The sequence below is a fragment of the Sorex araneus genome, chromosome 4, assembly GCF_027595985.1.
Source record: "Sorex araneus isolate mSorAra2 chromosome 4, mSorAra2.pri, whole genome shotgun sequence".
Taxonomy (NCBI): Eukaryota; Metazoa; Chordata; class Mammalia; order Eulipotyphla; family Soricidae; genus Sorex; species Sorex araneus.
Window position 1 is genome coordinate 102,118,242 of NC_073305.1, and position 15,430 is coordinate 102,133,671.

The following is a 15,430-nucleotide window of genomic DNA, read 5'->3' on the forward strand; positions in this document are numbered from 1 at the left end:
ACTGAAATAATATATTTTGTATTGTTTGTTATGAAAAACTGCTGAAAATGCAATGAAAAAGTTTGCTTAGAGGAAAAAAGTGTGAAGATTGTTGTATTTTATCCAGGGGCCATTAAGCCCTTCTATAAGAGATCACTAACATGTTGTTAAAGGTTGAGCCTTGTGTGCTTTTATATATATATATATATATATATATATCTGTAAAAAAAATATTTCCCTCTAAGATTGGTTGCTTCCTACTTTGAAGGTCATCAAATGTGGAGTGATAGCACAGCTGGTAGGGCGCTTGCCTTGCATGAGGCCAACCCGTGTTCGATTCTTCTGCCCCTCTCCAAGAGCCCGGCAAGCTACCGAGAGTATCCTGCCCACACGGCAGAGCCTGGCAAGCTAACCTGTGGCATATTTGACATGCCAAAAACAGTAACAACAAATCTCACAATGGAGACGTTACTGGTGCCCGCTTGAGCAAATCGATGAGCAACGGGATGACAGTGACAGTAACTCCTGGAGTATGGGTAGGGTATGTGGTATGAAGTGTCCAGGAATAGGTTCACTCATGGGTGAGGCTTGGCCCGAGCATGTGGAGACTGGCCGTGAGCAGGGCAGCAGTTGAGTTCTGGAGATTTTTGCCTGCCAGGGCTGGGTTCCTTGGAGCAGGGAGGGGTCTTACCTGCCCTCCTCCAGGGCACCCCAATGAAATAGCCTGGTGCGGGTCTGGCGGCATGGTTATGGCGAATGTCTTGTTATGCTCCCTCCGGGAGAGAAGGACATGCGCCTCCCCGACTTTATTTTAATTTTTAATTTTTTTGCCTTTTGGGTCACACCCGGCGATGCACTGGGGTCATTCCTGGCTCTGCGTTCAGGAATTACCCCTGGTGGTGCTCAGGGGACCATATGGGATGCTGGGAATCAAACTTGGGCCAGCTGCGTGCCAGGCAAACGCCCTACCCGCTGGGATTGCACTCCAGCCCCCCCCCCCCACTTTATTTTTGTTTTAAAAAGACCAGTGTCTTTTTGGGGGCATGTGAGGTCACAGTTAACTGTGCTCAGGGCTGACTCCTGGCTCTACACTCAGGAATCACTCCTGGGTTCAGGGAACCACATGGGATGCTGAGGATTGAACCTAGATTGGTCTTGTCCAAGGCAAATATTCTACCTGCTATGCTATTTCTCCAGTTCCAAGACCAGCATCTTAAAATCACTGTCACTGTATCACTGTCATCTATTGCTCATCGATTTGCTCAAGTGGGCTCCAGTAACGTCTCCATTGTGAGACTTGTTGTTACTGTTTTTGGCATGTCGAATATGCCCTACCTGCCGTGCTATCGCTCCAGCCTAGCATCTTAAAATAGCCACATTAATCTGTTGATTCCTAATCACTTTTTGCTCCCCATCTCTTCACTTCATTTATTTGCTGTCAACTCAAAGTTTTGAGCTCTTAGAGGATAGAGACATTACAAGGCCCTTCATCTCTCTGCCTTAGTTTCTCCTCTGTTTCTCTTCTGTTTTGTGTTATACTAAAGATTTAGTGAATATTTTCTCGGGTTTCTTTGGAATGCATAAAATGTAAGTAAATTCACAAATAAGAGTTTTAAAAACAACTTAATTAAAACAGGGGTTCTCACTGCTGATATTTTGGACAAAAGTTCTTTGTGGGGACCCCTGTACTATTACAGAGGTTAAGATGCTTTCCTAGAATGTGGATAACACATCTGGATTTTGATCCCATCACTGTATGTGATTCCCTGAGCACAGAGGCAGGAGTAGCAACAGAGAAGTACAGATGCAGCCCAACAATTCAAAATACACACCTTGCTTTGGTCATTGAGGAATAAACAGATCAAACGAGAGAGAAGAGAGAATGAGGGACTCATGGAGGCAGATGGGAAGGTGGGAGGACATAGAGGATTTCTCCTGTGGGGGTTTGTGAATTTTATCTGTAATCATGCTCGCCAAAGAAATAAACAACAGAGAGACAGCTCTAAGAAAAGTCAGGTGCTTAAAAAATTTGAAACATGAACTAGCTTTGGTCCTTCTCACCTCTTCAGCCCTATAGGTGCCCCCTTTAAGTTTCTTCAATTCGCCAGTCTGACGTAGCCTGGATGCTCCAATGTTCCTTCTTCCTGGAGGGGGTTTACAAAAATTTATTACATTTATTTCTGAGGTAGGGGATGCAAGAGGTTGGTCACACCCAGAAAGTTTGTGGTTGTGTTCCTAGCTAGTTCTGTGCTCAGGAGTGACCCCTGGTAGTGCTCAGGGGACCATATGTGGTAGCAGAGGCTGAGTCAGGGTCAGCTAAAACTTCTGTACTGTCTCTCTTGGTTCGGATATTTGCCTACTGTTAATTCTTGATGCTTGATGCTTCAGACATCTTCTAAAGTGACCTAATCCCTGTAGATATTCCCATAATGCTCTTCTTCTCCTAATTCTTTCACTCTCCCCTGGTGGTGCTTAACAAATTATTTTTTTTTTCTTGCTTTTTGGGTCACACCCAGTGATGCACAGGGGTTACTGCTGGCTCTGCACTCAGGAATTACTCCTGGCGGTGCTGGGGGGCCATATGGGATTCTGAGAATCGAACCTGGGTCAGCCGCATGCAAGGCAAATGCCCTACCCGCTGTGCTATCACTCCAGCCCCTCATCGCCCCATTTTCTGATGGGGCTGGAAATTTTCTTTTTGTGGAGTTCAACCAGTGCCTTGTAAATCCTTGATATCAACCCCTTATCAGATGGGTATTGGGTGAATCTTCTTTCCCATTCTGTAGACTGTCTTTGTATTCTGGTCACTGTATCTTTTGAGGTGCAGAAGCTTCTCAGTTTAAGGTAGTCCCATTTATTTATCTCTGCTTCCATTTGCTTGGCCAATGGTGTGTCACCTTTAAAGATATCTTTAGCTTCAATGTCGTGGAGGGTTTTGCCAACCTTGTCTTCAATGTACTTGATGGATTCTGGTCTGATGTTGAGGTCTTTAATCCATTTTGATCTGACTTTTGTGCATGGTATTAGGTAGAGGTCTGAGCCCATTTTTTTGCATGTAGCAGTTCAGTTTTGCCAGCACCATTTGTTAAAGAGACTTTCCTTGCTCCACTTCACATTTCTTGCTCCCTTATCAAAGATTTGATGATCATATATTTGATACCGTGTGTCAGGATATTCAACCCTTTTGGGTTTCCATGTCATTAATTTCTGCTCTGACTTTTGTTATTTCTTTTCTTCTGCCTGGTTTGGGCTCCTTTTGTTGGTCCTTTTCTAATAGCTTGAACTGTGAAGTCAAGTTATCTATGTGGGCCCTTTCTTCCTTCCTGAGGAATGCTTGCAAAGCTGTAAATTTTTCCCTTAACATGGCTTTAGCTGAGTCCCATCGGCTTTGGTAACTCGTTTCTTCATTCTCATTTGCTTCCATGTATCTTTTGATTTCTTCTTTGATTTCCTTCCTGACCCACTTGTTGTTCAACATTTAGTTGTTTATTTACCAGGTGTTTGATTTGGTTCTCCGTGTCTGTGAGTGATTAACTTCTATCTTCAGTGCATCGTGGTCTGAAAAGATAGTTGATACAACTTCTATCTTCCTGATTTTATTGATGTATGTTCTGTGACCCAGCACATGGTCTATTTTGGAAAATGTTCCGTGTGCACTGGAAAAAAATGTGTATTCTTTCTTTTTGGGATGCAAAGCCCTGTATAGATCTGTTAGCCCTCTCTCTCTATCTCTTCCTTCAAAGTCAGTGTTTCCTTGCTGAGTTTTAATCTTTTGATCTATCTAGAGGTGATAGGGCAGTGTTGAAGTCTCCAACTACTATTGTGTTGCTAACAATGTTCTTGTTAAAATCTGTTAGCAGTTGTTTTAAGTATTTTGCTCATCCCTCATTAGGTGCATATATGTTTAAGAGTGTGATTTGTTCCTGTGGTACATATCCCTTGATTAGTAAAAAATGGCCTTTGCTGTCCCTTCTAATCTTTTTAAACCTGAAATCTATGTTGTCGGATACTAGTATGGCCACCCTGGCTTTTTTGAGGGAATTGTTAGCTTGCAGGATTGTTTTCCATCCTTTGATTTTGAGTCTGTGTTTGCTCTAACTGTTCAGATGAGTTTCTTGTAGACAGCCAAATGTTGGGCTTAGTTTCTGAATCCATTTTGCCACTCTGTGTCTCTTAATTGGTGCATTTAGACCATTGACATTGAGGGAAATTATTGTCATGGGATTTTGTGCCATCTTTCTGTAGGGGATTGTTGTGCTTGTAGGCTTTTTTCTTCTCTTACAGTAGCCCTTTTAGGCCTTCTTTTAAGTTTGGTTTTGAGTCTATGAAGTTCCTGAGCTGTTGTTTATCTATGAAATAGTGTATTGTTCCTTCGAGTTTGAGTGAGATTTTAGCTAGATAAAGTATTCTTGGTGAGGTGTTCATTTCATCGAGTTTTTTCACTATATCCCACCATTGTTTTTGGGTTTGGAGGGTTTTCTCTGATAGGTCTGCTGTAAATCTAAAGGGTGCTCTTTTGTATGTGATTTCCTTCTTTGACCTTGCTGCTTGCAGTATTATGTCTCTATCTATCTATGCATCTATCATTCTCACTACAATATGTCTTGAGCTCTTTTTACTAGGGTCTCTTTTAGCTGGCACACTTCGGGCTCCTTGGATCTGCATACCCACATTCTCCAGCTCTGGGAACTTTTCAGCAATGATATTTTTAACTGTGGCTTTTTCATTGGGGTTGTCTCCCTATCCTTCTGGTACTTCGATGATTCTAATGTTGTTCCTCTTGAAATCATCCCCCTAGGTCTCTGATCTGCCTAAGAGCTATTTTGAGGTCCTTTCCCATTGCTTGTTGTTGCCTGTAAGCTTCCTGAAGCTCATCTTCAAGCTCACTGATTCTGTCTTTGGCTGTGACCATTCTACTATTGAGGGCACCCACTGAGTTTTTAATTTCATCTACAGAACCCTTTATACGTGACACTTCTTTCTGTAGATTTTCTATTTCTGCTCTCATTTCTTCCTGTATTTTCTTGGCTGTCTGTTCCATTGTTTCTTTCATGTCCTCCTTTAATTTACTGGATGTCTGTTGAAACGTTTCTTTGAGTTCATTGAACATCTTCAACATTTCATCTCTGAATTCTTTATTGGAGAGATAGTATTTGTAGGTAATGCTTGTTGAGGTGTATGGACCCTTTTCATCATGTGTTTGATATGGCCAGGATATTTTCGTGAGTATTAGGTGATGGAGATGAAGATGTGAGTCCAGAGTGCCAGAAAAAAATGAAAATAACTGCGGCCGCATGAGCCCCCACCAGCCCCAAGAGAGGCCATGCCCACTTCTGCAGAGGCCATGCCTCCTACCTCGATGTGGGTGGAGTGCCAGGTTGGGAGGGCATAAACCTGGGAGAGGGGGAAAACTGGGAGCGGAGCTGGAGGATGGCGGTGGGGCAGATGGGATGGCTGGCGCTCTAGGAGGCTGGGTGGCTCAGGGTCCAAGAGGATGCCTGGGGCACAGCTGGCGGGGCTGGGGGGGATGGGCAAGAATGATGTCCCATTCTGATGCACTGAACTGGGAGAGGGAGAAAACTGGAAGCTGTGCTGAAGGATGGCTGCGGGTGGATAAGATGGGACTTGGGCTAAATCAAGATCTTTTGAACCTTCTAAATCAAGGCCCGTTAGTCAAGTACTTCATGCTAGTGTAGTTCCCCACTCCCAAGAGTTATTGAGGTATAAATGATAAACAAAACTTCAGGATATTTGAAGTATACAACATAGATATTTTATTATGTGTACACTGTTAAAGGAATCACCCAAAATGATGTAATATTAGGCACAAAACTAAGAAAAGTAAGTTCTGTTATAGTATATAGACTAAAGAAAAAATGTTGATCAAGAGCCACCAGGGGTCAGCAAAATCAAAGAAATGCTCTAGCCTCAAGTCTTTGACTTAATGAACTATATTCAAGAACTCCACGACTCTGTTGTTAAACTTACTTTTTTCTTTGGTCATAAATAATGACTATGGAGGGCATATTTATTATTTAGTAGTCTGACAATAGTGAATATTTTTTTCTTTTACTTTTATGTTTAAATATTATGGAGGGGAAATATTTACTTCCAGGAGATTTATTTATTTATTAAAAAAAATTTAGGCACCCCAGTTTAATGTAGGGTTTCACGCAGCTAGTTTTGAAATCCCATTTTATCTCTAAAAAATGAGGAATGCTCATATAATAACTACTGAAGAACAAGCTATTAAAATATAGAGCTTGAAACTGGAGTGATAGTAAAACGGGCAGGGTATTTTTGTCTTGCATGTGGCTGACATGGGTTCGATCCCCAGCATATGGTCCCCTGAGCACCGCTAGGAGTAATTCCTGATTTCAAAGCCAAGAGTAACCCCTGAGCATCACTGAGTGTGACCCAAAACGCAAAATAAATAAATAAATGAATAAATAAATAAAATATAGAACTTCTTAGAGTTTTGGTTGATAGTGAAGGCATGGATAACAGGCTAACATTTTGGGGGGACTCCCAAGTGTTTCTTGGAAGTCCAGCAGTACAGTGCTAGGCCCTGAGGATGCGGTGCTGTTCAGGCCCTGAGGTGTGGGGGGATAACTCACACCACCCCAGTGGTGTGGTGGAGGGATTTGGAAGGACTCCCAAGTCTGTACTCAGTGATGCTTGGGACTGAACTGAACTTGGGTATATATCAGGCATGTGCCCTAATTATTCAGTGGCAGACAAACTTTTTTTTTTTTGGTTGTGGTTGGGAGGGGGGAGTGGGGACTTGGACCACATCCAGTGGTGCTCAGGGACTAGTCCTGCCTCTGTGCTCAGGAGTGAGCTCTGGAGGTGCTCAGGGGACCATCTGTGATGCCAGGGATCAAGATGGGCTTTGTGACCACTTGCTTTCCTGTTATCTGGTCTCAGATTAGCATTTTGGAATCATTCTTTGTGCAGGTCAGGTAAAGAACCTTATAAGTGAAGCACACTTGATGGGGTACTTGGAATTTATGGTTATTTATAGAATTTATAATAAAATTATGCTGATAACTTTCTGAGGTATTTAAATTGCTTTTGAGAGCTTTAAATTATAAAAAATTATTTTATTTATTTATTTAGTTTTATTATTATTTTTTTGCTTTTTGGGTCACACCCGGCAACACACAGGGGTTATTCCTGGCTCTGCACTCAGGAATTACCCCTGGAGGTGCTCAGGAGACCATATGGGTTGCTGGGAATCGAACCCGGGTCGGCCACATGCAAGACAAACGCCCTATCCACTGTGCTATTGCTCCAGCTCCTGAAAAATTATTTTAATAGTGAAATTTCTAGGCTTTTACTCCTATTTCTTATCCTTGATTGTGTTGTATGTGGTGAGAGGATATAGTAAGTATGTAGTCAGAGATGATCTGTTTTTCTCTTTTGATCTTATGTATATCTTACAATGCTAATTAAACTATAAAGCATCTTTTGGTGATTATTTTTTAAATTCTCTTAAAATCAAGAAAATTTAGTAAGAACCTAAGTAAGCCTGCATTGAACATGAACAGATCTTCATTGCTTTGGGTATTGGTTATATTTCTTCTCTTGAGAAAAATCACACTAACCCTTCCCCTCATCAGGCCCCTTTTCATTATTTCTCCCTTAAGTTTCCAGAAAACCAAGATGAAGATGATTATTTTTGTTAGAGCATCTCTGTATGGAATGGTGTTTTACAGGGTGGTTAGGTGCAGGTAAATTATAGGTTATAGGTGAAACAGATGCACTCTTCAGTAAAATTAAACTTTCAAATGTCCCTTGAGAAAGGATTTGCTTTAAATGTTACACATTGTGGTGCCCAGGTGATAATACAGTGGTTAGGGTGCTTGCCTTGCATGCAGACGACCTGTGTTCGATTCCCAGCATCCCATATGGTCCCTGGAACACCACTGGGAGCGATTCCCCAGTGCAGAGTCAGGAGTAATCCCTGAGCACTATTGGGTGTGGTCCCCAAACAAAAACAAAAGAGAACCAAAAATTACACATTGCTTGTGGTTTCATTTTTTAGTGGTACTATACCTCTTGATACTATTTTTTATTTGATTCTGAGCCAATCAGCTGCTCAGGTGAATGTGAGGGCCAGAGGACACAGCATAATTGGGCCCTGTGGTCCTGGGATTAGCTGAGCCTCTTCAGCAGTGCTTTGGGGTCTCTAGGACTACACCTGATGATGCTTGGGGAGTCCTCTGGCTTTGGGAACTCTTACAGCCCCTTCTCCCCATGCAAGGCCCGGGCCCTAACTTTTTTTTTTTGTGTTTGTTTTTGGGTCACACCTGGCGATGCACAGGGGTTACTCCTGGCTCTGCAATCAGGAATTACTCCTGACGGTGCTCAGGGGACCATATGGGATGCTGGGATTTGAACCCGGGTTGGCTGCGTGCAAGGCAAACGCCCTACCCTCTGTGCTATCACTCCAGCCCCCCGGGCCCTAACTTTTGAGCCATCTCCTCAACCCACCAAATAGCTGTTTTTTAAATAAGGGTTACCTCTAGGGATCCTTGGGAGCTGGCAGAACTACTCCTAGGGGTGCTGGGCAGGGCAGAAGTGTGGTATTGGGGAGATTGAGACTCAGTACCCCACACATGCAAGGTTCAGCCTCTTGAGCCACATCCCCGGCTTCTGGTGGTTACTGTGTTTAACTGATATCCTTGACTCTCTCACGTAGTTGAAAATATTTCTGCCTCACCTCCACCCTAAGCTTTAAAAAAATTGTGGTGAAATATGCACAATGTGAAACTGGCTTTCATCACTCCCTTGAGTACCCACTTGCAGTGGAGTTAGACCTGTCTACATTTCTGGGTTACCATCACCTCTCACCATCGCTCTAACCCTTCATATTGCAAAATTAAAACGGTGCACCCATTAAATGATAAGTCCCCCTGCCCTCCCTAACCCCTCCACCCTTGGCAACCACAGTTTGCTTTCTGTCTCTGGGATTGGCTCTAAATACCTCTTGTGAGTGGGATCAGGAAGTATTTGTCTTTCATGACTGGCTTATTTCATTTCTTTGTGTTCCCGCAGTCCATCCCTGCTGTAGCATGGTCAGACATTCCTGCCCTTTTAAGGATGAATAATTTGTTGCATGTATATACCAGATTTAGTCGCAAACTTTTTTTTTGCATTTATTATTTAAAACCGCACTGCAGCTTTTTATGAGACTGTTTACAGGTTCATGAAAAATAACATAAAAGTCGAATTGTTTAGAGTCTGAAGCCGCGGCTCCTCTGAGCCAGGAGGGGGTCTGGCTATGCCAATCTTCTCCCCACAGGCCTCCCAAGACCCAGAGTCCTGGCATCTGGCATCTTGGTGACTTGGGCATAACTGCTCCTGTTCCTCTGACCTCAGAAAGAGCAAAGTCCCAGAGAGTCCAGATTCCACGATAGTCTAAACCCTGTGGCCTTGTCCTTAGGGCAGGGGGACATGTGTCTTCCCTTCCTGAGTGATTTATTTGGCCAAATTGCCCACCTCATGCTGGAGCTGTTAGAATTCCCGGTGGTTCACAGACATTTGTGTATACCTGAGTCAGCTGATAAGCCACTGTTGTTGCTGGCAGAGGACCTAGGAATCTGCATTTGAAAGAACTCTAGAAAATTCTCTGTGTTTTCTGGACCACATTTTAAGAAGCACTGATGTATACAGACAGCCAGGAGTAGTTTTATTTAGCCCACTGAGAAGGCAGTGTTGTCTGATGAAGGCATGAACTGAGGAAGCAATGGGGCCTCCGATTAATTCTGGCAATTCCTTGATGGTGAGAGTTTATACGGTGCATTTGTCCTCTCTAGGTGACTTGCATAACTTGGCATCCTAGATTTACAATATCAGGGAGTTAATTTTGTGTTTTTACAAGAGCTGCTCTGGGAATTTAGATACAAGCAGGAACTAGTAAACGAGGTAGTATTGAGGGCTTGTTAGCTCTGATCAACTCCTGATAACACAAAATACACCACTGGATTCGATTGTAAGCATCACATTCAGTGCCATCAGCACATTCACAGTGTTGTTCTACTATTGCCACGTTTTATCTCCTCCTCTCATTGTCAAGTCCATGTTGGGGTGTAAATAAGAAATAGCCTCAGACCTGCTATCCTTCTCTTGGTGCCCCATTTTGTAGACATTGTGGGTGTCAAATTACTATGTAAATCAGAAGCAATCCGCATTGAGTTGCTCCTTTGTTATACGGACATTCTTTGGAGTTAGTGGCTGTGGAAGGTCCCAGAAAGGTTGTCAGCATCTCACTGCTGTTTACCACCTTTCTGAAAGTCCTTATCTTTCCGGCCTTGCTGCTCCGCAGCTGCCTGGGTCAGTTTGCTTCTGCTGTCAGGTTTGTCTGGAACCGCCTGTCCCTTTCGAGAGCTCACATCTTTGTTTGGACAGTTCTGTCCTTGGAGCACTCTACAAGTGGCATCTGGTAAGCGCCTGCTGGCGGGTGGTGACAACTGAACAGAAAGCATGGAGCGAACTGTGACAGGTCAGAAAACAGTGGCATCCTGTCTGGAGTGTAGCTGTGGCTTCCAAAATACATTGGCTAGCGTCGGCCTTGAAGAAGACGGCTTATCCCGGGACAGACTGGCAGCCTTCCTTCCCCGTGCTGGAGAGACAGGCCGGAGAGGGAGTGGCTGTTCTGATTTCCCAGGCGGAGTCCAGCTCCTCATTCACTGCTCTCCGTCTCACCTCCCCCATAGCACCCACTGCCCGGCGCAGGTCTTTCCTTTTATCAAAAAAAGAAAAAAAGCTTTATACGTGAAAGGTATTTAATTTAATTTTTCAATTTTAATTTTTTAATTTAATTTTTTCCCTTTCTTTTCCCCTCTTTTCATTAAATTCTTTCCCTATGAACCCGAGAGAGATTACAGCAGGTAGGGTGCTTGCCTGACGTGTGACTGACCAGGGTTTGATCTCTGATACTAAATACAGTCCCCCGAGCCCCAGCAAGAGTGACCCCTGAGCACAGCGCCAAGAGTAAGCCATGAACCCTGCTGAATGTGACCTCCAACCAGAAACTTCTTTCCCCCGATAGTTATTATGGGGGAGGAGCCTGGGTCACTCATGGCAATGCCTGACCTAATGGATGCCCTGATGGTGTCAGGGGGCCTCCAGGGCTATATTTGGTGATGCTGGGGCCAGGGGCAGGTTATATGTATTGAGGATTGATCCCAGAGTCTGGTTCTTGTACGTGAGTCATCTCCCCTTTGTTGCTGTGTTTACAAGGACTGGGGTTGGCCCACAGGCAGGTGTATTTGCCAGGCACTGGCACCTGCGTCCCACATGGCAGTGCCCTGTGTGAGATGGTGCTGGGGATTAGACCTGTGGCCTCATGCTTGCAAGGTGGGCTTGCTGTTAATGAATGGAGGTCTTCCCCAGCTCTTCCTTCCTCCTTTCAGAAGTCATGCTCAGACACGTGGAGCATGAAGTTGGTCCTTTGAACCAGGTTTTTCAGCTTATAGTTTGGTGGCTCAAGTACGCGGACATAGAGCAACATTGGCTATGGTGTGTCTTCAGGACTAGTTTCGTCTTTCCAAACTACCCTTTGTGAAGCTTTAAAAAAATATGACAATTGTTCAATCAAACCACTTTTCTTGTGTATAAGTTCCCTTTTGTGGCTGCATAGTATTCCACTGTACGGGTATTTCTGGAATTTTTAATGTGATCACCTCTTGATAAGAATTTGGGTTGTTTGTTGGCTACTTGGGGTTATTATGAATAAAATTTACAAATATTTAAAAAATATGACTCAAAGGAGTACAGTGCCCATATGAGTCCATGGCACTACTTCCCTCTCTTCTCACACGGGCACCACTGCTGCCTGTAGCTCTGGTAATCCCACAAGTCCTGGCTGAGTATGGTGGAGTCCCCTAAAATGACAGCTTGTTGGTGAGACAGTGAGTCCTGTGAAGGTAGCAACTCTTTTTATTAATTTTCATGTTTATTCCTTCTAATAGAGTTTTTGACCTGGTGTAGGAATTCATGGATGCTTGTTGATGAAAGATAGAGGGAATAAGTGAGCAAATCATAGGCGCTTCTTTGATGATTACACTTTGGTGATCGTCTTTGACTATTAGTTCCACTCTTTTAATGCCATATTATAGAAATGTGTCCTCTTATTTTGTTTTGGAGAATACATATATTGTTTTGCTCTATTTGGTGTTCGTGTGACCCAGTTGAATCCAGGCCTTTTAGATGAATGTCCTGGACTCTCTGATAATGAAATTTAAAAGCTAAGATTTTCCAGTTAAGAATGAACCACGGTCTGTCCTCAGGTTCCTGGATGCTGTGGTTTGTATACAGCTCTCCAGTGGATTGAAGGGACCAGACCAATTCTGTGGCTGATGCATGGTGGTTGTTTTTCTTTAGCAGCCTCTGTAGCCCAGCCACTGATACATGGAAAATAAAAAGAATTAACCACTGTAGCCATATCAAGTCCTCCCACAGTTTTTGTGTTTGGGGAGATTGAGGGGGCATGCCTGGCAGTGTTGGGTGCTGGTCCCAGTGGTGATGTGTGGATATGTGTGGATGGAACCGGACCATCTGGGCCAGAGTTGCCACATGCACCTGCAAGGTGAGTACTGTAACCCCTGTGACATCTCTCCAGCTCTCCTCCCCTCCCCACCCCCTACACAGGCAGGTATGTGAAAGAGATCTGACTCAGTTCCTAGATCTGTTACTGGAAAGTTCTTTGATTTTGACAAGTTGCTTTTTTTTTTTTGTACCTGTTTTCTTACTTTAAGAATAGGAAAAAATAGATGTAGTAGATTGGTTATTTTCAAAAGAAGAACTTTTAATATAGTCACAGTTTCATTTAGGTAACACTGTAGTTTTTAAAAAAATTTTTTAAATTTTTTTTAAATTTTTTTGTTTTTGGGTCACACCCGGCGATGCACAGGGGTTACTCCTGGCTCTGCACTCAGGAGTCACCCCTGGCGGTGCTCAGGGGACCATATGGGATGCTGGGAATTGAACCCGGGTCGGCTGCGTGCAAGGCAAACGCCCTACCCGCTGTGCTATTGCTCCAGCCCCAACACTGTAGTTTTAATATAGTCACAATAGGTGACACTGACCTTTTAATATAGTCACAATTTCATTTAGGTAACACTAACACTGAGGTAGAAGGGAAGCACAGTGATATGGCTCAGTGTTAAATTGAGGATTTGAGCCCAGGATTCTCAGGTCAGAGCACAGAAGATGCTTTAATAGGTATGCTAATGACCATGAATATATTATTAAAGATGAGCTTTCTATCCTCTAGTAGACTATAATTGTGATGTAAGACAGAAAATCTTTTTTTAAAAGAAATTTTAATTTAATTTAAATTATAGAGGTGTTTTATATTTTTAGGCTTTACCTGGTGGTGCTTGGGGCTCAGGTGGTCCTCCTGGCACCAGAGGGAGATTTGTCAATTTATAACTCATTTGACCTTGATGGTAGCAGTATTTGGCACCAGGGTGGAGGTGGTGAGTAAGGAAGTAAGGAAAAGAAGCAAGGAGTGGAATTATTTTGCCTCAACAATAGCTTCTTCTTTTAATATAAAACTATAGTAAACTTTCAAGTTTTCTCCTTGAGATAGGGGGGCCCCCCAAAAGTGGATTTATGTTACGTATCTTAAAAAGCCTAATTCTTGGGATTGGGGTCATAGCTTGAAGGACTGGAGCTCATATTTTGCATGCTGGAGTCCTGGGTTCAAACCCTGAGACCCCAAGAGCTACCTGGAATAGCCCAAAATACCACTAAATATGGCTCCCAAACCAACCAGTGCACCAAGCAACCAATTAAACAAATGAAACAAAAGGACAAATTCTTGCTCAGGCAAGGTAAGTGTCCTAACTGTTGAATTAAATCTCTGGCTTGGTGTTTTGTTTTGTTTTTTGGATCACACCCAGTATGCTCAGGGTTTACCCTAGTTCTGCCCTCAGAGATCACTCCTGAAGGCTTAGGTATTCGGATGGGGTGCCAGAACCTAGATGGGCCTCATGAAAGGCCCTACCAGCTGTCCTGTTGCTCATGCCTGCCTTATGCTTTGTTTGTTTTGTGTTTTTTTTTTGGGCGGGAAAGCACCTGTCTGTGCTCAGGGATCACCACTGGTGGGTTTGGGGAGCCACATGGGTTGCCAAAGATTGAATCCAGGTGGACCTTGTGCAAGGCAAGCAAGCACCCTACCTGCTGTACTATTGATCTGACCCACCATTTACTTGATTTCAATGAGTGTTTCTGGTTATTGTGCTTGCTTCTCTACTAAGGAAACCTCTTTCTTCCTTGTGTACCTTGTATGACAAAATAAACATGTTCTAGTTCTATGACGATTGAAAGCATCTGATGCCACACTCGTCTGACTGCAGTCTTGTTTGGGCTGCATCTTGGGGTTTGGTCAGATTCATTTTTCTCACATCTGATCATTGTGGGGAACTGTTGGGCCTAGAACAATGTCAGCTCTGCAGAGGTTAGTTCTAGTCTGGTTGAATACCAGACGACTCGTGCTTCTTTTTGAAGAGAGAAGGGGTTCAGGAAAATTCCCATTCCTGGGGAGATTATAGTTCCCCCCATCCTTCACTATCAGTAGAGTGTCTCTTCCCACCCTTTTCCCCCAAATGAAAGCGGGAGTTAGGAAAACATTTTAAGTTTCTTATGCCTGAGTTTTCACAGTTATCTGCCTCTGCACCCAATTTTTGCTTAGTCTCTTCTTTAAAAAAAAAAAGCTGCATTGTGTGTGTGTGTGTGTGTGTGTGTGTGTATCTAAGGCCATAATGAGTTCTACCTCTTTCTTCACTTGTCCTTTTAACACTCTAGAAATCTTTACAGTATTGGCCATCTCTTTTTCCTTTATTTTCAACCTGGTTCTTTCATAGAGTTTACCTCAGATTAAAAAAAATAGATGGAGAAACACTATTTCTACTTCATTAACTTAACTTTCTTTATTTTTCCCATTTAAATCTTTCCCATTTTTAATCTAAAAATAAAAGTTGTCTAATCTCTTTTTCTCTGCCACTTCTCTAGCTGCATATTTATCTGCATTCTTTTTTTCAGTCTCTTTTTGTCATTTATTCTCTTATGCATTAACATATTGTAAGGTTTGGATTTAAGAACTTCCATTTCTCCCTGTAGACAATTCATTCATAGACATGGTTTTAAGGACGCACTAATGATTTTATATACACACTAATGAACCTAATGGTTTATATACACACTAATGAATCTAAAAATTCTCTCTCTCAGAGAACCAAATTTCTCAGTTGCAGGCTTATATGTAACTATCCTTCTTTATTACTTTCTCTATCTCCCCTCCTTTGTCTGAGCTACTATCACACACACACAAACACTTTTACTTAAAAAAAAAAGATTTTTGCAGCATCTCTTAATGGCTGCCTAAGTTTTTTCCCCTACTTGCAACAATTTCATTCTCCAAGCAAAAGCAGTCTAAATT

General features: G+C 42.9%; 1 protein-coding gene and 1 non-coding gene across 2 annotated transcripts in view; both read left to right on the top strand.

Moving 5' to 3' along the window:
- Positions 1-15,430, top strand: part of CD109 (CD109 molecule) — a 161,596-nt gene that overhangs the window by 42,049 nt on the left and 104,117 nt on the right. The gene's annotated exons all lie outside the window — the stretch shown is intronic.
- On the top strand, positions 12,268-12,400 carry LOC129404744 (small nucleolar RNA SNORA84). The gene has a single exon (XR_008630100.1). It is a non-coding gene; the product is annotated as a small nucleolar RNA SNORA84 (small nucleolar RNA).